At 47.4% G+C, this 25640-nt stretch overlaps 1 protein-coding gene across 4 annotated transcripts in view; it reads left to right on the forward strand.

Moving 5' to 3' along the window:
• The first annotated feature begins 5777 nt into the window (after window positions 1-5777).
• LRFN2 (leucine rich repeat and fibronectin type III domain containing 2) overlaps window positions 5778-25640 on the forward strand; it is a 1534746-nt gene continuing 1514883 nt past the window's right edge. For 2 of the 4 annotated variants that reach the window (XM_069236234.1, XM_069236235.1), the window contains exon 1: window positions 6133-6690. The gene's annotated coding sequence lies outside the window, so the exon portion shown is untranslated. Of the gene's footprint in view, window positions 6691-25640 lie in introns of all 4 variants that reach the window. The other 2 variants (XM_069236232.1, XM_069236233.1) reach the window with 2 other exon arrangements.

Raw genomic sequence — 25640 nt, forward strand, 5'->3', positions numbered from 1 at the left:
TGCCTCCTGTTTTCTGAAGTCTCAGGACCAAAAAACTCACCTCTTCAAGGAAACTCCTTGCCTGCAGAAAATTGATGCACAGACTGCCGGAAACGACGCACAGCCTGCCCTGCGATGAGAAAATCACTGCACAGCTGAACTGGACCGAAGCAGCCCGCCTTCCCGAGTGAAGATCGATGCAGTGCCTGCATTAGGACTGGAAATTTGACGCACTGACCTACCAGATCGACGCACAGCCGAGCCGGAATGACACAGCCTGACTTCCTGAGTGGAGAACCGACGCAGCGCCTGTTGTGCGACAGAAAAGTCAATGCATCGCCTACTGGATCGATGCAACACCTGTGACTTCTTCGCGCATGCCCAGGATTTTGCCCGCATCATCCCTGGACTTCCAAAGATCCCCGCATCGCAGTGAGGAACCAAGACTGCATGCCGGAAATCGACACAAAGCCCCTTGCAGCATGGAAAAAAACGACGCATCGTCTATGCTGCACCGGAAAATCTGACGCATACCTTATTTTTCCACGTATCTCCTTCTCCGTGGTCTCCGTGTGTGGTAATTTTGACACAAACCAGGTACTTTGTGCAAACAAGAGACAACTGTTGATTTCTAAGATTTAAGACTCTTCTTTAGCCTACAAAAGTGATATTTCAACTTGTGCTTATTGAATCTTTATCGTTTTGACCTTAATTTAACCAGATAAATATTGTATATTTTTCTAAACCTGTGTGGTGTATTTTTGTGGTGTTCTCACTGTGTTACTGTATGATTTATTGCACAAATACTTTACACGTTGCCTTCTAAGTTAAGCCTGACTGCTCAATGCCAAGCTACTGGAGGGTCGGCAAAGGATAATTTGGATTGTGTGTGACTTACCCTGACTAGAATTGTGGTCCCTACTTGGACAGGGAGTATACCTCTACCAAATAGAGACCCAATTTCGAACATTGGTGCTCAGCAGTGAGGATAGGACCTGTGCTTGTGCAGTGCCATACAACAGCCATGTGTACACTACCTACCCACATTTAAAGACCAATTCTATTTTTTCTGCAGTTTTTCCTGCTTTGCATCTTTAGTCCTATACATCATGTCTCTGGCTGGGTCCACAAGTAGAGCTGGGGAGTTTGAGATTGCTAAGCTGGAGGAATGCACAGTTACCCACCTAAAGGGCTTTTGCAAAGAGATGGGGGGTACCTGCCCATAGAGCTTTCAAGAAGGGAGAGTTCAAAAGGTGCTGAGGGCCAGGGCAGAATCCCAATCCCAAAAGCATGGTGAGTTGGGGGATCATGAGAATGGCTCTTCCGAGGAACAGCCAACAGTGGTTGAGGATGGCACCCCTGGATTCGTGCCTCCTGTGAGGCCAGAAAGCAATATCTCAACTCATGGTCTTACCGCAGAGGAGAGGAGAGAGAATTCAGGCTGCAGTTTGCAAACCTAAAAATGGAGGCACAGGAGAGGAAAGCTGAGGCTGAAAGGGCCTTAGCTGAGAAGAAACATCTATTGAGTTGAAGCTCAAGGCTAGGCAGTCTGAATTCAGCAGTGTTGGTGTCGACATACATGCAGGACCTGCCGGTGGCAAGAAGGATTGTATACCCAAGAACTTGGTGCCAACTTATGTGGTGGGAGATGACATTGACAAGTGGTTTTCCACTTATTAAGTTGCACTAAAGGTACATGGGGTTCCTGAAGAGCACTGGGGGCGGGTCTGTGGAAACACATGCCTGCACTTCTGACATTAGAGGTTGGAGACCAAACCAAGTACACTCCCATGAGAGCCATTTTGATTGCAAAGTTGGACTGATCCTGAGAAGTATTGTTAAAGATTCAGGGACAGTAACAAGCTCCCTAACCAATCCTGTGTAGATGTAATTGATTACTCCAGTAAGGCACTGAATGGCTGGGTGCAGAGCAGCAAAGTTAATGATTATGTTGGGTTATACAATTTAATTGAGAGATCACCTGCTCAGTATCTGTTTTACAGAGTTGTGCCAGCACCTAGTTGACAGTAAGCTGACTGATCCCAGGAAGCTTGCTGAAAAAGCAGACCTCTGGGCTAGCACCAGGGTGTCCAAGAAGGTACCTGGCAGTGACCCCAAGAAGAGTGGTTCAGGTTCCCCCAGCAGGGTTAAGGGGGGGGTTAAAGATGAGCCAGACAAGTCCCAGAGTAAGGGGGGGGAAAGGGTTCCCTGACTGCTCAGTGCCAAGCTACCAGAGGGTAGGGACAGGATAATTTGGATTGTGTTGTGACTTACCCTGACCAGGACTGTCGTTCCTACTTTGACAAAGGTGTATACCTCTGCCAACTAGATACACAATTTCTAACAAATACATGTTGTGAGCAATAACTTCACACCTGATACTGTGTTTCATTTATTTCTTCATGTGAAAAATGGTTTCAAATTTGTTTGTGTTTGGGTTCCTCAAAGCAATATAGGTTCTTGTAAGTATTGTTTGAATTGTAGGTACTGACATGGCTCTATTAATTGTGTACTAATGTCCTTTTCCACAGCAGTAAATCTGATCCAGCAGGATCACCATCATCGGCATCTGATGACGCCAAACCCTCTTTGCTTACAGCCTGTAGCATTGCCCCAGTGAAGAAATCCAAGTTCCAGAAAAGTTTCTACGTCCTAACGTAGAAATCTAGCTGCTGTCTGCATTTAATTGATTTTAAGGGCTATTTGGGCACAAAACCAGAACTTTTCCCTCTCAGAGCTTTCCTGTCTTCATCGATGACTTCACCGGAACCTCAGACTTCCGCTCTGCATTGATCCCAGTGTCTGCAGACGCCTACTGCCTTTACCCTGCTGAAAACAATTTGCTCCATAAACGTTTCTAAATGTGAATGTAACTTTTTGACTGGGGTGAACCTAGCCCTTAAATCTGACCTGCCTCTCATCCAGGTTGGCCTTAATACTTATCTTTGTCCTGCTCAGGCACAACCAGTTGACTCCTGTGGCGCTTAGCTCCTTTTGAAGCAATTCTTAATTTCAAACTTTAAACATTCATAACTCTGGTACCACTTATTGGATTTTTTGTCACTTTTGTGTCATTTTCTAAATTGCCTGCTTCTCTGAATTGGTTTTGGATTTTTCTTGTGTTACTATGTTAGTAGTGCATAAATACTTTAAACGTTGCCTCTAGGTTAAACCTGCCTGCGCTGTGGCAAAGCTACTAGAGGGTTGAGTTCATGTTAATTTAGTGTTTTTAGAGGTTCACCCTGACAAAGATCATGCTCATTACCACCTATGGGGGTTTGGGGCACTACTGACAATAACAGATCATTGTTGCTACATATGCTAATTAGTACCCCCACTATTTTTCACATTTTGCCCTAGTTGTGCTTTGACATGCCAATTTAGTGCCACATTTAAATTTTTTGCTGGTTGAAGCACTCTTCCAGCACGTCTGGGACAAGATAGACTTAGTCCCTGCTACCCTTATATGGCGCAGGAACACAAGCAAAGACATTCATTCCCTCCTTTGCCCGGGTCTATGGCATCCCAGATATGAGTGATGACACACTTTTATCTGCACAACCAGTAGCCTTGATTAATCAGGTGTTTTACTGAAAAGGATGGGCAAACAGCTGCAGTGCCTTCTGAAAAAATAAATATCCCTATGTACCCAAAACCAAGCAAAGTTTTTTTTGCGACCTCGTAACATATATGTAATCCTGTTCTATGAGTCGAGGATTATTGATATATGTTCAGGGTTGTGTGCTGTCTCTGTGTGTCACTCACACGCACTTGCGCGTGGAGATAGACGTGCGCGTGTACAGTATGATGGTTCGGTGATTTGCACATCGCGCCTGGCCCAGGCGGTGATCCCCATGTTTTCGAAGTTTTGGGAAGGCCTGCTGAGGATCCCATCCTTTCAAGATCAGTAAATGGAGTATCATTATATTGGGTATCATTGACACCAGATATTTACAGCATTTAGAAGTGGCACGCGTGTATTAAGCACTATGTTAAAAAACGCCATATTTTTATTTATTATACGTGCACATATTGCAACGTAGCATCTATGGATCCTGCAGCGCTTAACTTCTTAAGATTTCCACAGTCTGCAGATGGTCTCCTCAGATGATGTTGAGCCTGCCTGGGATGTTCCTGAATGAGAGAGAGCTCCGGGCGGGGGATAACGAGACTCGAGCCGCTTGAGGAACCGCAGACAGCCGACTGCACGACGCAGGTGTCATAAGATCCTTAGATCCCGGCCCTCGACGGCTGTGTACAAAGGAAGCGCTATTTCCACCCACTGCACCAAACTGCTCCGCGCGCATCTTCCACTTTCTGGACTAGGACTGGGCGGAGGGAGCGAGTAGGGGCCGCTTTTCAAGGCTGATGAAACAGTCAGTGGCCGCGCTGGGCGTTTGACAGTCCTATCACTGCTTAATTGGCTTTCTCCATCATGAGCCCCCAGTGGCAAGGCTCCGGAGTTCACACGTCTAGTCCCCGCACCCCCTCCCTCCATCTCGCCCCCTCCGCCGGAGCTCTCTTAAAGAACTGACATGCTAGTGGCTGACGAGACTTGTGTGTGGATGAGGATTTGGCCCGCCGGCCAGCGTCCGCACCAGATTATCCGACTATTATCGTGCCAGAGTTTATGCTGCGCCATGTGGCGCTTTACAGTTACTGGGTCGGGCCGCCGCCCCCTGCACGTGGATGCTGAGCGGTGCCCTCATTCCAACCGACCATGACAGCTTTGTTGTTATTTTTTTTTACTCGTGTTATTCCAGGTTTTATGTCATGTTCCCTTTCCGGCTTCACATACATTTTGTTTAGTTGCAGTGACAACAGCATCGCGCGTCACACGTGCTGCTCTTCCGTGGAGCACGGTGGATGGGGCCTGGTTTATTTTGGTTTATTTTGAACGCACCCACAAAGTCAGGTGCGTAACAAATGGCCCTTCAGCCCCCGCGGTGGGGGGGCTAAACCCTAGGGGGCCCCTTCAGCACAGCACCTGGCCTGAGTGAGTGGGGGGTCCATGTTCTGTGCAGGGGGTGGGGGCTTTTAGTTTAATTACACCACTGCCAGGGGGTAAATCTGTTTCATAATCTGTAATCCCCTCTGTAGCCCCCCAGCATTGCCATCCACCTCCTACAGCCGTTGAGATCAGAGACCCTTCTCAGGACAGGTCCAAGGGGCGGACTGGTCCCTCTGCCTGCGCATCTCATGCACGGTGACGTCACCACCTTACTGCCCGCCTCTCATTTCCAGTGACGTCACAGTTCGGCTTCCTGTAAAGACCATAGCGTGGTAGCTCAGTGGTTTAAACCACCTACTGCGGGTATCCATATTTCACCGCATGGTCACGTCTCAACAGTGATCGCATCCTTTCATCTTTCCCAGGCCGATAAAACGAGTATTAGTGAGTTGGGAAACAATAAACACCCCTCGTCGTTTAATAGCGCCTAGAGATTCCTGTTAAGTTGTTTATGTGGCACTGATGACCACGTTAAACAACCTAAGCGTTTTCAGTTCCAATTGACTGACTGCCTGTGCACTCCATTTCGAATGACACACCTGCGGATCTGTTTACGTACTGTCCAGTGACGCTACTTTTCAACTGCCGTTCGGGTTTATTTGCCTGCTGAGCAAATCTATCTCTTTATTTCCGTGCCCGCTGATCTGCCTGTGCATTTAATTTCCCAACTGGCTCTGGGCATCGTGCCCTGTGCAGGTGCCTGCTGGACTGGCTGTGCACTTCACTTCCAGTGCACGTACACTTCCACTGAGGTGTCGACTGAGCTCACTGTAAATTTCACGTCCCCGTCTGATCATTACATCCCATTGGGGTGACTGCTGAGCTGACTGTTTTCCTTCCTTGTCATCTCATATCTAGGGAAGTGTCTACTGTCTGCCTGCGCATCTATTCCTCTGCCTGTTCCTTTAATTCGCGCAGACATATCCGGCAGGCTGCCTGCACACTTACTTTCTCTGCCAACACATCTCTTCTTTCTGCCTGTAAACTTCATTCCCACTGACGTGTTTGCTGGGCTGCCTGTTTAGGTTTCACCCCCAGCGCACATCATTTGCTGCCTGCTAAGCCTCATTTCCAGGGACCTGCCTGTTGGACTGCCTGTGCGTTTCCTTTGCTGCTTGCGCACTGCATCCCCTGGCCGTGCTCCTCCTTGGCTGCCTGCTCACTGCACCAGCGCTTCTGCGTCTTCTTTCCTGCCTGTGCCTGTGCAGCTCTCCCTTCTGAGCAGTGGACTGCCACCTACAGCTCCTCTCTCGGGCAGCGCCAGTGTGCGCCCGGCTGTCTCTGAGCTCCACGCAGCCCCACGGGCACCACCTTGGGGAGTTCTCAGCCACAGCGCACACCGCGTCGAGGGGCTGCGCCGAGGAGCCGGGATCGCTGGCACGTACCGAGGCGTCTCCTCCTTGGGAGATATCTCCTCACATGCAAGGAGAAGGGGCAAGTTGACGGCTCACACACTGGCGGTTTTTGTACTGGATGTATCGTGGACGGGGGTGCCAGGGGGGGACCCGCTTCTGCTTCTTCACCTCACCGGGCACGGGGCGCTGCTATCAGTGGCAAGGATTCTGTAGCCGGGTGGCATTCGGACGTGTGGATTGCATCACTTGTCTTCTGGGTAAAAGGATGCCCGGCACTGGGCACGGTGAGCAAGTGGCTGCCAGGGCTCCCTCTGCTTAGACGGGCTTTGAAGTTACTCCGCAGAGGTAAGTGTCCACATCCCACTGTACGGCATGCCCGGTGCCACGGTCATCTTTTTAATGTTTACGATGCACTAAATACTAGATTGTACTTCTGCAGTCCTCTATCTTTTAATGTGAAAGTGCACATAACGCGCCTATGTTTCCCTTTACAGCGAGACGCGATCATTCAAATGGCTCAAATATATTCAGATTTTTATGTAATGGGCAGAGCATGACATACCTGAAGCATATGCGGCGGAGTATATGCGCAGCTGTATGTTTGGAGGAGCAGATATATAGAATACAGGTGCAGGTAGTCTGGGCTAATAGAGCATCGCTATAAATATATGCATGTAGATATATTTCTAAATGTGCGCATTTCTTGATATGCATGTATGATATAAATGTATATATATATATATAGAGAGAGAGAGAGATGTGTGTGCCTGTGTGCGCTGGTGTGTGTGTTTGCATGTGTGCCTGTGTGTAGGGAGGTATCCATCCATGCATGCATGTGTGTCAGTATATATTGACGTGCATACCTGGTAGTGTCACACCGTGCCCGCTGCTTCCAGCGAGTCCGTCCTCTGATTTCTGTAATGACGGGTGTAATAAACACGGTGCACACCCACCCGGTGCCTGTGGCGGAAGTGGAATGTGCTAATTGGCAGGTTGTGTTTTCAACAGATGAAGTGGACAGTGTGTTTGGTGAGACGTTGTCGGGCTGGAACTTTCCTCCCGTGAGCGGCGCAGGTGTAAAGGGAAGTGATGGGGATGGGACGTGTGGTCTGTGGCGTGGAGGGCCGGGTAGTACGCGCTGGGAGGGGCCGGTGTTGGTGAAATGCCCGGGGCTTCCCGAGATGGTTTGTTTTGAGAAAACCCCAGTTTTGGGGCGGTCTCCTTCGCGGTTTTACTTTTACCCTGAGCTGGTGACCGTGGTTGCCACGTCACGGTTCTGAAACGTGCGTGCACGACCTCCTGCAGCAGGCGCCATCGGGGTGCTGGACAGTGGAAAGCGGGTACCCCCACTCCTTTTGTACTTCTTTTCGCTTCTGGGCGGAACTGTGAATAGCAGCACTGACACGGGCATGCAAAATGCAGAGAGGTGTGAGGGGTGCGTGTCTAATGGGCCTCGTGGTACGTGAATGTAAGTGGAACGCACATTCCGCCCACCACGCGCAAACATCTAGACTCCTGGTGAACAGTACGTGTGCCACCGGTGGCAAGAGAAGATGCGGTGCGTGCTGCAGCCCCGTGGGCACGAGGGTGCTGCAGCTCGGTGTGGGTACATGGACTGCACGGCGAGTGTGCTCTGTGCGCACGCTGTGCACGCGGTGGGCGCATGGATTGCACGGCGAGTGTGCTCTGTGCGCACGCTGTGCACGCGGTGGTCGCCCAGTGTGGGAGCATGGATTGCAGGGCGAGTGTGCTCTGTGCGCACGCTGTGCACGCGGTGGTCGCCCAGTGTGGGCGCTGGTGCTCCGTGTGGGCGCATGGATTGCACGGCGAGTGTGCTCTGTGCGCACGCTGTGCACGCGGTGGTCGCCCAGTGTTGGTGCTGCAGGCCCGTGTGGGCACGAGGGCTGCACGGCGCGTGTGCTCACTGTGCAGCCTGCACGTGGTGCTTGTGTGTGGATGTGCGTACAACGTGCGCCAGCAAGTGTGCAGAGCAATGATTCACGCGCCACGCCACTCAATGAAGTTAGGTGTGCCTCTAGTGCAGGCGTGAGGTTCACTAGGACTTGTGAAACATAAGACCATCGGTGAGGACAAGACGTCAGGCGTGAGGTAAAAGTTAGAGGAGGTCCACGGAAATTGTGGCGATGTCTTGCTTCTCTGAGTGGTCTGTTTCTGTGCGTGCAGTTTATGTATGGATGAAGGAGTGCATGCTTTTTGGCGATTGCGTGTTTTTTGGTTGCATATACATATATGGGCACATCATTGTATGCGCGAGCGCACAGCACGCGTGTGTTCGCATGCACAGCTTGTCTGGCTTGCACTTTTTGCGCACGGTCTCCCCTCTGGTTCACGTGCAAGAGCAGTTGCCTCCGCAGGCATACATGTTCGTGCACTTGTGCGTCCGCGCCGCCACATGTGTACGAGCACGGTCAGTAGACGGCAAGCAGTAGTGGGACCGAAATAGCAAGAAACAATTGCTGCGTGGGAGACGAGGTGGCAGGAAAATTCCCGCGCCTTTCTGCAAGTCAGTGCTCAATCCATCTCCTTGAATATGCAGTTAAGACTAATAGATTCTGTTTGATGCTAAGCCAGAAAAGTAAAAAACACAACACATACATACAGACGAGAGACAATGGGCCTGGCAGATGGGAAGAACACTTTGCGATACAGACAGACTACTGTGAAAAACAGGACGCCTGTGGTTTGGAGGATAATTTTTTCAGAGAACTTGTGCCCACTGGCGAAACAATAACAGCCACTCACCACCCGCCAACCACCCCCCGCCATCGAGCACACAGCTGCAGTGTCCTGCCATGTGGTGTGTGCAGGAGGCGGCAAAGCCCGGCACGATTCCCCTGCACGGAATGAACACAAACCGGTACTGTGCACTGACGAGCACGCGTCAGCCAGTGCCGTGTAAATGGCCACCGGGACTCTGCACCAGGCGATCACACACTTAAACCGTACCACACAGTGGCAAGCGACTTGTAGCCAGTGCGGTGTCATATGATTTTTGGTTCTGTAGGAGGTGAACGCACACCCTTAAATACTGTGCAGTGAAAAGCAAATTGCAGTGTGAAAGCCGCTGTGGCCTGGTGAGAACACACTGTGCACCGGCAAGGAAGCGGCAGCTGTACTATGTGGCCTGGCCAGAACAGGAAATATCAACCAGTGCAGTGGAATAGACACACTAAAATACTGTGCACTGACAACAGATACTGTGAATCTGCACGGAGTGAACACAACTTATATACTGTGCACTGACAAGCACGCGGTAGCAGTGCAGTGCCACGGGCACTGTGACTGCACCAGGTGAACGAACACACACTAAAACACTGTGCACTGACGAGCACACAACAGCCAGTGTAGTGTCACAGGTACTGTGGGTCTGCACGGAGTGAACACAACTCGTATACCGTGCACTTACAAGCACGCAACGGACAGTACAGTGCCATAAGATACTGTGCACTGACGAGCACACAACAGCCAGTGTAGTGTCACAGGTACTGTGGGTCTGCACGGAGTGAACACAACTCGTATACCGTGCACTTACAAGCACGCAACGGACAGTACAGTGCCATAAGATACTGTGCACTGACGAGCACACAACAGCCAGTGTAGTGTCACAGGTACTGTGGGTCTGCACGGAGTGAACACAACTCGTATACCGTGCACGTACAAGCACGCAACGGACAGTACAGTGCCATAAGATACTGTGCACTGACGAGCACACACCCTACAGTCCAGCCCCACACACACCGTCTCTCCGCGCCCGGTGGTGCAGTTACAGCGCACTGACAAGGACACACCCGCCAGTGCCGCGCTATAGACCCCGGGGCTCTGCACAGGACCAGCCCAGACTGAAGTACTGTGCACTGACGAACGGAAGAGGCCGCAGTGTTATGGATCACGTGCCTCTGCGCGGATTCACGCGCACATCGCAATCCAATTAGACTAAGGCCTTGTATCCAGGGGCAGCTTGTGGGGAAACATACTGTCCGACGCCCCCACCCTGTGTACTCTATTCCGGGGAAGGTAATCCTCTTACATGGACATGGCTTGCAGGAATGTTTCAGCTGCCTCTCGCGCGTTCCTTTAAGGGACGGAAAAACAAACCTACCGGCGCCAGGCTCTGTATGCAACGGCACTGTAGAGTAAAATATGTGCACATGTTCTGGTATTCGCACATTATATGACATTCGGAATCGAGGGAGGAGTCGGCTACCAGGACGATTCATTGTCTCCTTCTGCGTCACAGAAAACCGATGACGTGAGGCAGCTACGTCAAGCTAAAGAGTAATCAATGTTGTACATGGATCACTCCGATGCCTGTAATGCAGCTGCTGTTTCCAACACAACCTTATGACACAAGAGTGTGTTCAGAGAGAGTGCTAAGGGGCTTTCTTATCTCGAAATGAAATGATCAGAAACGATTGCTCCCGCTGGGTCTGGTGGCTTTCTGGACTAATGAAGCCTCCGTAGGGATCTGGGCTGCCTGTTGTAGCATGTTGAGTTGGATGCCCGCTACCTGACTTACCGGTTCTTCATTGGTCCCTCACCTAGCTAGTCACTCGAGACTCCCTTGCTCTGGACCCTTTAGCCTCCACTTCTAGCAGCACACTCCTTGCTCTTGGAGCTGCCCTGGGGGAGGGGGCAGGTTTTTTCCTGTCTTGACCCCCCTCGGCTGCAGAATCGCCTGCCTCTCCCACTTGGCCTATTTCAAATCATGTGGTCTTCTGTTAAGGACCTGGAAGCCTCATCTTTTACATTAAGTGACTCCTTTCTCACCCAATCACTGTGCAGTGCTAGCGCCTAGAAGCCTTCTGGAAAGTAGAGCCTATAAGTAGCTCAATTGCTCACTCACTATGATTGACCCCAAAGTCAAATGTCTAAATCCCATCGGGTCCATACATACCATGGAGCTGGCTAACAATAATCATACATTAAATAAATTGGGATTTTGGTTGGGGGCAAAGAGGGTAGAAGCCCTACTCAGGCAACAACAATACTCTTTTCAGGGGTGAACCACAAAAGTCAATAAATTAACCTGTGCTTAACCCGCTGGTAGCTTGGCACGAAAACAGTCAGGCCTAACTTAGAGGTAATGTGTATTTGTGCAGCACTTAAACAGTAGTAATGCAAGCAAAATCAAATTTAGGAAAATAGGGAGAGTGAAGGCAAGAGCTTTGGGGGTGATCCAGCAGAGAGGGTCAGCTCCAACCTGACCCCCTCCAGCCAAAAGCTAGGGTAGACTAGTCAGTACTTTGATGGCCTTCCCTGCTTAGGTGATAGAACATAGACAATGGCCCTCTACTGCAGTGCAGCGTGTCAGTTCTATGTTCTTCAGAAATCAGTTGTTTTTTCCTTGTCTGTATTAGTGGCTAAATATGCTTAAGCAGGCCCTGCCTAGCCCCTCCACCAGCAAGGGAACCACTGATCCTGGTTATGCATCAGTATTACCCGGAATCCTCTTGGAAGTGAAACACCCAGTTAAATTTGACAGCTTAAGCTCTGGGACAGCCTTATGCCCCAACACTGATTTGGATTCATGGATGAAGTAATTGACACCGTCATCACTTTGGGTCTTAAAGACTGTAGTCCTGCATCAGTAGTCTGAGGAAGTCACTGACCACACAGGAAGGGCAGAGAAGGTTGAAGCCCCAGTGTGCTCCGTCTGAGCTCCCTCTGTACCCAAGCCTAATACAGTGGCAGAGAAGCATGAGCGTAATGATCTCTGGAGCACCAGGGGCTCAGTCTTTGAAAAACATCCTCAAGGGTAGAACCTGCAAGAGGTGCTGAACATGCATAAACAATCAAGCACACTCATAACAAGGTATACGAAAAGGGACGTAATGTCCAGATGTTGGAAAATGGGTTATTGGTAAGGGCAGGTAGGTACCTACACTTAGCAATAGGCCACTAACCTCCACTTAGGTCCAGTTAGGTCTCAGTAAATTAAACCCAGCTCAACCCTTGGTAGCTTGGCAACGAGCAACAAGGCTTAACTTAGGATACAGAGTGTAAAGCATTCAAATATCACAAAACAGTAATTAAATAAAACACAGGAAACAGCTTTATTATTCAAAACCAATTTATAAAAATAGATTATATTTTTATCTTTTAAAATGACACAAAAACGAATAAAATCAGATAAGGGGAACCGGAGATATGAATTTGTAAATAATTATTGTTTTCTAGCGCCTAGAAACAAAAAGCGCCAATCTGGTCATCTGGTCGCACCTCGACCAGGGCAAAGTCAAAGTTTAAGGCCTACCGCGATGGAGCCCGGCTCGTCTACAGGCCACGGGAGACCTCGGTCAAAAGTTTACCTTCGCACTTAGTCGTTTTTCCTGAAGATTTTCTTCAGCGGATGAACCTGCCAGTCCAATCCGACCTCCTGGAACCCTTCTCTGGATACGTGTCGCGGGAATCCTCAGTGGAGATTTTTACCTTCGGACTTAGTCGTTTTTTCGAGGTGAAAAATCCTTCGACCGGGGTAAACCTGGATCTTGATCCGACGTCCTTGGAGCCCTCCTCGGATACGCTGGCTGGGAGGTCCTGGTCAACTTTGTACATTCGGACTTAGTCTCTTTTTTGGAGATTTTCTTCACCGGGACGAACCTGCAAATCAGGCCGGGTCGCGGTTGAGGCAAGCCGGCTAGAGTTGCCACGGCGGGTCGGTCCCTCTATGGAGCTTTTTTCCAAAAGTTCTCCAAACTTCTGGGTCTTCTCCCAGATGTTCTTTTAAGGTTCTTTTGGGGTCCACAGCTCACCCCAAGGATCCAGAAGCTCTGAGATGATCCTTGGGGGTGTGGACTACAACTCCCAGAATGCACCTGGCACAAACTCCTGTTTGGCCCTTGGGCAGTGGTCAGCTGGTTGGTTTCTTCAGGAGTTGGTGCAGGGGACTCTGGTTAGCAATTTTTCACCTGTAGCAAACAGGGAGTCCCTCCTTGAACCAGTTGAAGCCAGGCAAAGTCCTTCTTGTGGTGAAGCCCAAGTGTGCAGCTGGTGAAGTCCTTCAGAGTGCAGGTTCCAGGTGCAGGCCAGGGGTCCAGCAGGGCAGTCCTTCTTCTTCTGTAGTTCTTCCTGGTAGGCATGTGGTAGGGAACTGAGGTGTGGGTGCAGGTCTGCCAGTTTTATCCTTGCTCCTGGGTGAAAAACAGGGGGGTCCTGATTCTCCAATCAAGTGCAGGGTCCTTCCCCCTGTGATGACCACTTCCTGGGAAGTGTTGCAAAAATCAATCCCAAGAGGCAACATTCTTCAAAAACCCATCATGGCTGAAAATTATTTTTGGAGGTTACATCTGGCTGAGCCCACCCACTGGTGTGGCTAAGAATCATAAACACACCCCTCTCCTGCCCTCTCCTAATCTAATCAAGCGGGCACCTAGTTGTCTGGGGTTGCAGGATGTGGGGGTGTTGCTGGGTTGCTCCAAATGTCCTTCTCTGCCTTTGAAGACCAGTTTGGCAGCCCTCCCCCTTCCTGCTTCACCATCTGCTGAGGGGAAATTCCCTCCCACAGGCACATCTCTTTGTGTGAAGCCAGGCCACTTCACACCTCATCAAGGCAGCCTGGCCAGGCTGCCAGAGGCTGGCCAATCAGAGCACAGCAGCAAAAACAATGCAGGGCTGAAATTGGCAACTTTTCAGGTAAAGTTTAAAACCCTTTACCCAAACAAGTTTTATTAAATCCAACAACTGGAAGTTGTGTGATTTATTATAACAATTAATTTGATACCAAACTCTTTGTATCTGTCATTTAAGGGGACTTTTAAAATTAAAATAAAGTCTCCCCATTCTAGCCTATGAAGGCCATTCACTACAATTAGGGAAAAACGAATTTGACTGTTTTTACCTCACCAGGGCTTATAAAACTACTTTTCTAAGGCCCCTGCTTATAGTTACATGGCACCCAGCCCTAGGGGTACACAGGGCACACCTTAGTGGTGACTTATATGTAAAAATAAGGTCGTTTAAGACTTTGGAACTACTTTTAATTCCAGAGTCGAATCTGCATATAACTTTAATTTAAAAGCAGCCAGCAAGGCAGGCCTGCTTTTAAAATGCCACTTGGCACCTCAGCAGCACTACCTATGCTGTGGTCCCTAAACCTACGTGCCCTACCATATACTAGGGACTTATAGATAGGTTGACTTAGCCAATTATAATTAGCCTCATTTGCATATTGATTTTACACAGAACACAGGCTCTGGGACTGGTTAGCAGTACCCAGGGCACCATCAGAGTCAGGAAAACACCAGCCAAAAGTGAAAAATGGGGGCAAAAAGTTAGGGGGCCTCTGCAATCAGCCCTGTTTTCTCACACCAGACAAATGGAATTCTGAAAATCTTAGTTATTATCAAGAAAATACTAACCCATTAAAGGAACAAACCAGAATAAAGTAGTCAAAGCTGTCCTATAGGGCTTTGGAATTAGGTCAGAGATTAAGGGTTCATTCTAAAGCCATGGCGTGACTAAGACAGCTGCAGTGTTAAAAAAAAATGTCATGCCTAGCCTCTGGTCTACTCAGTGATGCCTGGAAAAGCCACAGTCAGTGTGCAACTAAGGGCTAGACATGATAGGGATTGCGTTCACCCTGATCTTTCCACCAAGAGCACAGATCTCCTAAGCAATTCCTATATGGGTGCTGAAGGTCCTTGAAGAAGTGAAATGTATAGTGACCCACAAGTATGTCCTCTTAAAAAGTGTTGGACAGCTCATCTTCTGGAATGCCTTCCTCTTTCCCATTCACCATTTCTTTCCTTGGTCCTCAAGTCCATCTTTTCAGTGCTCAGAAGTGCCTCTCCGACTGCAGTGAACATTCTACAACTATTGTAAATGAATAAATAAATTAATAAAATAAGCCTCGTCAACAGGGACCATAGGAAGGAAAAATCCTTGGGGTAAAGATAGGGATGAAAATTCTTGTTGGTGTTATTATCAGATTTTTTTAGGAGCACTGGTATGAGTGGGCAGGTCACGTGACAAGCAGTAGGACGAGGCAGAGGGCAGGTGTCCTTCCAGTGGAAAATATTGCTTTCAGTTTTTGTGAAGTTCCTGTAAATCAGATAACTCAAGCTGGCAAAGGCCTCGAACATTGTCCAAACTGGGTTCCTCAACTTCAGGTTTGCTCTACAGGAGTCCCAAAGGAAGACCTCTTGAGTTGAAGGAAAACCTCTATTTAGGAGAAGTTGCTTCCAGAGGATGAAGCAGACACTGGGCCACTGGTCCCAGTGGTGGGAATCTCCTATTTGGTTAATGGTTATTGTTTTGTACCGGTGCAGTCAACCATCTTCCGGTTCTGGCAGGATCACAAACTCACATTTCAGATCATTATGAGGCCACCAAGTTAAGTTTTAGTGATAATGCAATGCTTACCTTGTTTCTGAAGTTGTAAATTCACACATTTGCTCTCCTACAGGAAGGCACTTGTGCACTGTGATAATCGTGATGTTGAACACACAAACTCTGGACTCAGGCAACAGCGCTATCACACTACCTCACTCTTGCATACAGGGAACCATAGAAATGTAAAAAAATAAAAAAATATTGCATAAAGGGATGAAAAGTTATAAAGGAAATAACACTTCCCCTGCATCTTTGCTGTTGGACCACTAGGAACGACCATGCAGACTTTCTTTCTTGGTCCACAGAGACCTGGTATCCTGCCTCCCTTTGACATCAATGGGATGTGCTTGTGGCACATAACACAGAAAAGGACCTTGGATGGATTACTGGAACTCCTGAAACTATTTTCTTTTATGGATATTTAATTCCTTGCTTTTTGTCCTCGACTGACCCCCATAGTAGTCCTGAAAAAGCCCCAGGCCTGCGCACCACTTAAGCGGTGAAACAGCTGTTGGCTGGTTCATTAATTTTAAAGGAGGCTTACATTTTCTTTAATACATTTTAAACACATTATGATGTACCACTGACTAAAGGATTACTACAATATCAAATAATAGTGCTATAACTGTCCATGTTACATATATCTAACTAGGTTTACTCCTGAGGGCTGAAAGAGAATTGCCCACCTATAGATTATGACGGTTTTCACTACAGCTAGAGCCATCTAAGGGCACCGTAGCTCCCGGACTTAACTGCTTCCTTTTTCCTTTTAGAATTCAACTGGATTTGCCCTATACCCTGTTGGTGGCTTCTGGAAGACTGAGTTCTTTCAAATGTTGCTCAAAGTTCCTGGACCCTGGGCTGGTGTTGGAGTGTAATCTTTTCTCATCAAATATTCACAAGACTGGACACAGAGAAACTTTTCCCCAAATTTCTGCAAAAAGAACCAGTGGCTAGCACTTGATTGCTGTCAAGCCAAAGCCGACAACATCGAATTGCCAGTCAACTCAACTTAATGGTTCACCCCTCTAAAGCGATCTCAAAGTTTCTAAGTTTGACCATAGAGGACTTCACCAGGGCATACGACGAGCAACATCCTGCAGATGACAACACATTCCTGGGTCTGATCTTTGGACTTCGTCCACTTGCAGTTTTCTGGCCTTTGATGTTGACAGCCTTGAACTTCCTGCCAATGCCGAGGCTCCCACCGATATTCTGCACCCCAGCCAGCTGATGTCAATGAGTTCCTCTTCGGACCCAGAAGGCACTTCGACCTACCAATGACCTCTTCAACAAGGGTTTTCTGTAGAAAAAAGACAAAATCAGAAGGTAAACTTTCCACCAGGATGGACCTAGGTCCTGTACTTGACCCACACTCCATCGTGATTGGTCTTTACATTTGAGTTTGACCTGGTCTAGCGTGAGCAGATACCTGCAGTTGGAGCATTGTGCTTTGTAGTGCCAGAAACACCCAAAACTGAAAAATCATATATTGGGCTCTCTATATTTGATTTTTTGTCATTTTGATATTTATTTGCTCAATAAAATTTTCTCTATTTTGGTAAATTGGAGTGGGGGTTTTATTGGGTTGTTTTCTACGTTTTGGCTGTTTCGGTACTGACAAATGCTTTACACATTTAGCCCAAATTAAGCCTGTCTCCTTTGTGCTACATCTTCTAAGGGTTGAGCTCAGGATATAATATTGAGACCTAACTGGACCTAGGAAGGAACAATGCCATTATTACTTGAAAAGGACTACCATCCACTTCAGCTAATAACCCTCCTTCTCACACAACCCATACCAAAGTATTGATGAAACTTGTTCAATAATATCATGATGGAAAAACAACATTGTGAAAAAATGAATGACAGTGTTCTACGTGGTTTTGGGAAGGACCTTGACAGGCTCTCTGACTGGCCAGCAAGTGTTGGAGGATAGTGGAAGAAGTAATAAAGAGGAAATGTTGGGAATTCTACAGGGCCTGGCTTTCTCAAGATACTATTAAAATCACCAGAACAGAATGAGATGCACTGAGAATTCTGTTGCAAATACAGAAGCAGTTTCAGCTGGTATTGCAGAGATATAGCTTGGGGATCACTGATAAAGTGATCATAGGTTCTAGCTATGTATAACAAATCATTAATCTGTCACTTGACCAGATTGAGAATTTAAGAGGAGTAAAATTCCACTAGACGGAGAAGACCTTCAGAAGGAGTCTTACAGGAGTTATGGGTTACCTCTTATCATAGTACTAAAAAGTAATCTTAGAAAGGACATTCACTACAAGGGAGTTGAGGAACTGATGATGGCACTTATGAGGCCAGGAGAAGTTGGAAATCATTTTGCCATTTTTTAAATGTGTCTTTCCTTAAGTGGCAAAAAGACTTCAAAAATTAGTTAGTTCACTAGATCCCTCAAACCTTTTTCCCTTCATGTTCCTGTTAGTGAGGAAGAGGTCTGTATAACATATAAATACGGGATTCTACCTTGGAAGATTCATGGCTGAATAAGTTCAAAGGATGAATGCCCATGTAGAGTGGGAAGAAGATTCCTGGAAAATCCTGCTTTCATCTACTATTGAACATAAAGAGATGAACTAGAAAGAGAGCTATGACAAATGGCAATCATAGTGAAATAAATCAGGTCAAGGAAGTGCAATTTATATTAATATTTGGAAAAATATCTGGTCATAGTGAAAGCATCATGGAAAACACATCCTTCTGGGATCATGGCACAGAGGGGACACATTCATAGGCCAGGCGGACTTGATACATACTCAATTGTTTGGATTACAACCAATTGTAAACTAGTTCTTTTTAGTTTCATTGTACATAGGTTGTATGCTGTATACACATTTAATGTACAGGAAAGCCAAATGCAATCTCTAATCAATGTTGATTGTTTAATGTATACCCTCATTGGATATCTATTGTTGTGTGGTATGTCACTGTGATTGGCGTGTCCATCTGACGCAAGCTGATGCTTGTGAGTGCAGTTTTTTTAATTTGCTGCAAGATATAGCGTGGGCGCATGTCCTCTCAGTGTGATTAGCTAAAAGCTGACGCATAAGTGTGTAGAATCATAGTTCAAGCAGAATGCTAAATTATAACATCAGTGTGCAGATTCAATAAAAGTAAGTCACAAGAAATCAGCCAAAATGTACTCCTACACAGGAGATGAGTGTAGAAGAATTCTATATGTGGGTGTTTTCATGTTTTAAAAACCTAGGTTTTTATATTTTTTGAATTGTACAATGGTCTGTCAAATTCCTCATTTCCTTTGAGTGTTCCAAATATGAATTGAGAAGGAAGCACCACTCTTTCTGCATTTCTGGAACCTGGGGATGACAACTAAGAGTGCAGTTATAGACCTGAAGTGCCTTCATGGTTGGCAGACATGTTGATGCAGGAAGAAGATTATTACACTATTGGGTGCCCAATGCACAGTGCAGAGTGCACTGAATGACATCACGAGCCAGAGCGGTGCTTGTAGCATAGACAAGATCAGACATGTAGGTAAATACACTTGACCTCATCCCAAAACCTGGGCTGAAAAGGAGCCACAGAACACTATGGACTGGCCCCAGAGTGGAAATGTATTTGTTTTTGGCATTACAAAAACAGTTTTATTGAGTAAGTCAGCTGTAATCGTTCCTGGCAGCAGAAAAGCCTAGCTGTGTAATGCTCAAATTCAAAATATGCAAATTGTGCCTACTTACATTTGTCAAAGGAGACATGAGTTAAATGTGCAATAGTCTCACTGAAACTACAGGAGAAAACTCTGTGTATTTGAGGACGGTTTCAAAAGCCTTCTTGTGTTTTTTATCCGACTTTGAGGCAACCAGAATTGGCATTTTCATAATATTCTACTAATCAAGGAAAACGAATATGATTGGGGAACATACATTGTCATTACTACACACATGACAACAATGAGTTTTAGATAACTGTCTATTAAAGCTGGTTTATAAGTTGTTTGTCCAATGCTGCTGTGTGGTTGTCTTTCCATAGTGAAGCAGTACTTACTTTTTATCACACCTGCCTGGGCATGAGTTGTGAAAAATGATATTAATGCACAGTTCTGAGGGCTCTAAGGAGGAATGATTTTCCTGACCCTTCTAACTACCCTCCCTTGTAACAGCTATCAGTCAAGACAAAAGTTGACTGGTTAAACAACTAGGTACATAAAGAACTGAGCTATGTTGGGAAACAAATTACAGTGGTAGGACACTTATCTGAAGCCCGCCCAAAGAAATACAAACCTTTCTCCTGCTAAGGAATCTGGATGTGTAAGGATAACAACGCCTTGAAATTAGTGCTTAATTTGTGCTTGTTGTTTCTGGTGGGGGCACTAGCACTTATTTTTTAGGGCTGGCACTTATTTTTCTACCTCAGGCATTTACTGGGAGCAAAAGACATATATGGGAAAGACGGAAAAAGAGAAAAACGAAAATGCATGACAATGTAGGAAGCAAAAAGCTGCAAGAGTGAGTCGAAGGGGCAGGGAATGGCTGTAAATAGATTGAAGAGGCCCAAGACAGCTTCAGGATTACGCTTCCTCAGTATTCCGTGTTCACACATTTAATTGAGCAGCCGTGTGTTTAAGAGGAAGGCTTTGGGCAATAGCACATTTTTATTTACAACTAAGCACTGCTTGAAATCCTTTTAAATCCAGAGTCACCCAAACACCTCATTCCATGAGGGAAATGGAAGGCAGAAGGATGACTGAAAAAGGTGTTGGTTCTCTTTTATCATGAGAAGGCTTGTGAGCTTAAGTTGGGGCAATGAAATCAAGACAAATTTCTTAAATTTAGAGCATATTCCCAAGAAAGTGGAGCATTGGTCCTGATGCGCCACTTTTCTTGCATTGTCCCAGCCCCACCTAATGACACCACAGTTGCGTGGGTTTACAATATAGTGCACCATGGCAGTCATTAGGACAATAGCGTTAGTGAATGATTGTGTTGGGTAACAGCCAGGCAGGTCCTACTATGTATTTGTGTGGACTGTCATCTGTGTGTGCTGAAGGGCTTTGCTATTAGTTTCATTCTGCCAGAGTCTTCTATTGGGTATTATAATTTAGTAGCTTGTGAATTTTTTGGTGTTGTTTTGTGGAACATGGTAGAGAAACAGCATGGATTTTGGGATCCATATTTCGCTAAATACAGGGTAAAAATGCACTTTAGAAAAGCCATGAAACACAAACATTTGTTGACATTCTTGCATTTTTGGTTGTTGCAAAGCTCTGTGAAACACCAGAAGTTCACAAAAAACATAGAAAAGCATAGATAGCCTGTCACATCTTAGTAATATTGATACATCAGTGTTAGAGGACGGTTCTGACCATCAGGACTGCCCTGATTTTTCGATTTTTGACCACCTGGTTTTTGACTGTTTACTGTGAGGAAGCCTCCTATGAGGTGACTCGCGCACAGTAAACTCATGGTAAAATGGACTGCACGTGTTTACCGCTGGTGTCGCCGTGCTAAGGAAAGGCTGCTGTGGCGCAGCAAGGCAGGAGGCCCCGGGCAGGTTACATGTGATCATGTGTGCGCATGGATGTGCACCCATGTGAGGGCTGTGAGAGGAGGATTCCTAGTGTGTGCAGCCCTAGAACTGCGCTTAGGTAGTCAAGGTGCAGGAGGAACTATGCAGAGTGGGTGGTGACCTGGAGTAGGTCTCATGAGAGGGGTGTATACATGTGAGGGAGAGTCAGTGTGCTTACTGTCTTTTCACTGTAGGGACACCCAGTTCAATGCCAATGTCAGGGTGCTTAAGGTATTTGCATTGGGGAATACTCCATTGAATGTCAATGGGAAAGGAGGGCCTAGGGTGCAACTCCAGTTCTCTGGGGTCCACCGAGACCAGAGTCACACCAAAGTACACTGTAACCTGTAAGAAAAGAGTGATGCAGTAGGTTACAGGAGCATAGTTGTACAACTTATGGGTCATCCAGGGATGTCATATTTCTCTGCCTCAGCTCAGGATTAGGGCCAATTACTGCTCTGTCCAGTTGCTGGAGCAGGGCCTAGCATCAATCAGCCAGCTGTCATTCAGTGCCAGGAGCAGGCTGGAGAAGCCCTGCGAGGAATGTCAGGTAGGAGGGGCTGAGACTTTCAGAGCACATGTGGCAACTAACTCCTGGAGGATGCCATCTTGAGCTATCCCAGAAGACTGTGCAAGAAGGAGGGGAATGGGAGCAAGGAAGTGATGTGGCACATCTGGATAGGCCAGAGGTGCAGACCTGCTGGACACTTCCGCCCCCACGCCGTCGCGCTCCCCTTGAAGAAAGTCCAAAGGGGCCCCAGACCCCATCCCGGGGCCCCGAGAAGAGGCGGGAGTGGGGGTGCGCTGTCGCGCACCCCCAGCTGAAGAAAAGTCGGGGAGCGCCGTCGCGCTCCCCGTGAATATGGCCGGAGGGGCCCCGGACCCCATCCCGGGGCCCCGCGCAGTAGAGGGCCTGGGGGAGCGCCGTTGCGCTCCCGCCTACGAAGGAGAGGGGCACCGGACCCCATCACGGGGCCCTGAGAACAGGAGGACTCCGGGGACCGCCGTTGCGCTCCCCGTCGTGGAGAGGAGGGGCCCCGATGACGCCAGGAGGCAGGGGGAGTGCCGCTGCACTCCCCCCCAAGCGGCCCGAGCGGCCGCCAGCATCCCGAGTCTGCCCGCTGGAGCGGGCAGACTCCAAATCAGCAGGCCGGCTCCCGCGGCAGCACCCGGAGGTGCTGGCCGTGCGGGTAGCCGGCGGGGGCGGCCAGGGGTGGGCTCCCTGAGCCGCCCTCCAATGATGGATCCTTGTTTTGGTGTGGGGGGTGTCCGGGTGGGACCGGCACCCCCAAAAAGAAAATAAAACAACCAGGGAAGAAAGGAAAAGGCATCGCGGCTCTCCCCAGCACAGCGGGAGAGCCGCTCATCAATTATGCAGCCGCCCCAGCATGCTTTGCGGGGCTGGGGCTGCTTATTGAGCCCCTAAAACGCCTGTGGTGGTCCCAGTGAGATGGGGGCCACCACCAACGAGAACTGTGAGACAGGGGGAGCTGCAGGAGCAGCGCAGCCTCCCCCGAACATCTGTTGGTGTCCCCACCCTAGGTAGGGTGGGACACCTGAGCGATAACCCCTCCAGGGTTAAAGGGATGTTTGAAGCACAAGCTTCAGTGAACTTTTGTTCCTGGTTGTGCAAGGGTGCCTACCATAGGTGTAGGTTGGTATGGCCCCATGTATTCTACTGTTATTTTATGGTTCAGTAAGAGTAATCCAAAAGTAATCCTGATGGTTATAATGCTAGAATTTGGTCTCTTATGTTCCCTGATTATGCTAATTTGAATAATGATACTGACAGTCACATCTTGGCAGGATGAAAATATTTATTCACAAATGTAGGTGTTATCATTGCACTGTGTTATTGAATACTGTCAGAATGTTCAAATGTCACAAGGGGGGCACTGGGATTGTTTTGCCATGTGGGTTGTTGGATTATATTCTCCCTTAAGGAGACCTGAACGATTACATACAGTTGGTCCAGAGTGATTTTATCACTTTGTATATATTTGTAGATTGTTGCATAGTATTGAGTAGTGTGTGTGAATAATACAGGTACTTTTACTTTATCAAAAGAAAAAGCACAGACTGGACATTCATTTAATAAGAGTCATGCTTGCGTGCTTGTGAATGGGGATTACTAGCCCACACCACCTCCCTTGAGTAAGCCTTGGACTGCTCTGCAACGCTACCCTATGAGAGTCAAGCGCTACAATGGGGTGTTTGGTTCCCAGTGGCGGTCGTGTGTGGACTCGTTACTTGTGCAGGCCACACAACTAATGACCCACCTTCCAACAATCAGTCTTTCAGGAGTTATTTGGGTAGGATGAGGATATTAACAAATATTAAAATAATTAAAGAGTTCATTAGCTACCCTTTCACACGAGGAAAGAGGAGGTGATGGGAACTGTTGTGTTACCACAGTCTTGTTCTTGGCTACAATGTCTCAGTGTGATGTCCTCCTAATATAGACCTGAGACATTGCAGGTCATGACTGCCAGTCACCAAATGAGAAGGAATAGGAGAAGGGCCCTGGAGAGGGATTTAGAGCGGATTCTTGAGGATGAACATGACGATAAGCCGGTCAAATGGGAGAATTGGGAGCCCAGGGTCAAAGAGATGGGGGCAAAATGAAGAAAATGTGTTAGTTCGGGGAGATAGGCACAAAATAGGACCTGGAGCTGTGTCTAGACACACTGGGGACCTGCAATGACTGGGAAAGCACTGGTGCCATTTCCCAATAGGCATAGGGAGAAGCACCATGATTGTGGGAGTGACCATTAGGGTCAGACCCAGGAGTGCTGGGTAGGAGGTTTAGAGTGCAATCATGAATAAGGACTAAGGTTGAGAATGATACTATGGATTACTTCCAGTTGTCAAGAACAAGTAATGTAGTTTACTCTTCTAGACTAGGTCATTTCATATTCAGGAGGCCAGTATTGAAATTCCAGGTGTTACTTAAACAGGGAGATTGTTTTTGCAGTGGCAGACGGGTCAAATGCCCAGTGGGGCACTTGAAAATAGATTATATTTAGCCAGCAGTTGATAACAGCACACCATTGTTTAGAGTCAGAGAAAACCAAGTGCACTCCAGTTAGCGGAAATAAGAGGTGGGACCCTGCGCCGCCACCTGATAGCAATGTTGTCCTAGGAATATTCAGTTTCCTCAGCTTTTGTCTGTGCATCAAAAAGAGTTTATGTTGTAAAAGGACATATACAGTTTAAAAGTAGGAACCCCATTTTAGGCATACTTGTTTTTACTCACCATAGTTAGTTTTTTCTGTTTAAGAGTGTTTAATATTTTTCCTGGTGAGGAACTATAGAAACATTTCCTGTTAGTCTTCAAAACTTCCTATCCGAGAGAAGACTATCTACCAGTAGTATTGTTTAAGTGAAGGTCAAATATGCCTTCTGAATCTCCCAAACTCTAGCACAGTAGAATATGTCACATAGCAATACACTCAGGCATTATTTTGAGGTCCCAGAACCTGAGGTAGGAGAAAACTAAAAGATTGCACCATTATGAGCTGTGGGTCTGTAAAAGAAGTCCTTCTTGAAGACTCCAGTAGGCCTTGAATGCAGGACCCGCAGCTTTGATCATGAAAAGGGGTGGATTACCAGTTTGTGCCATCCACAATGTGTTGCAATACAACTCCAGTTTGAAGCAATGTCCTTAGAACAACTTAGTCTTACTTCTGGTGACAGAGGTGACAGAGTGAGAGTTCAGACTTTTTTAAAACTTGTTTTTTTTGGCATTTAAAATATAAAAAGAATAGCGATAGCAGTGAGAAGGGAGGGGGCAGGAGACAAGGTAGGACAGGGGGTGGGAAGGAAGTTAGGAATGACAATCTGGGGGACACGCCATGGTTGCATAATCTGGATCAAAAAAGCTTGTACCCTAATCCACAAATATGGTCCAATAGAAGTATCTCTTGAGACAGGCCAGGTGGTAGGTGCAGAAAAAGATAAAAGCACAAAAGAGGGATAACAGAGATGTAATGTAAGAGGAATATCTCGACCACATATTAAAACCCTGAAATCAAGGCATTAACGGTTGATGAACAGCACCATGTGATACAACAAGCAGTTCAGTGATGCTGTCAACATCCACACATCCCCATCTGATTGTATCTCATCCCCATCAGTAACTACCACTGGTGAATTGGAATCTCTGAAGCAGAGGAAAGCAGCAAAAGGCTCCCATATATTCTTGGGGCGGGAGCGCAGTGGCATAAGTTCCCAGAAGTTAGACAGTTGTTCCTGGGAGTATGCTGCATCTTTCAACCAAGCTTTGGAGGAGGGGATGGGCTTTCTGCCCCAATGCATGACAACCCTCCACCTAGCCAGCAGAAGCAGCAATGTAGTTAGGCAGCAACAAGAGTTGAGAGTGTTGTTGACGTATCCTA

This window comes from Pleurodeles waltl, chromosome 5, assembly GCF_031143425.1.
Source record: "Pleurodeles waltl isolate 20211129_DDA chromosome 5, aPleWal1.hap1.20221129, whole genome shotgun sequence".
Classification (NCBI taxonomy): Eukaryota; Metazoa; Chordata; class Amphibia; order Caudata; family Salamandridae; genus Pleurodeles; species Pleurodeles waltl.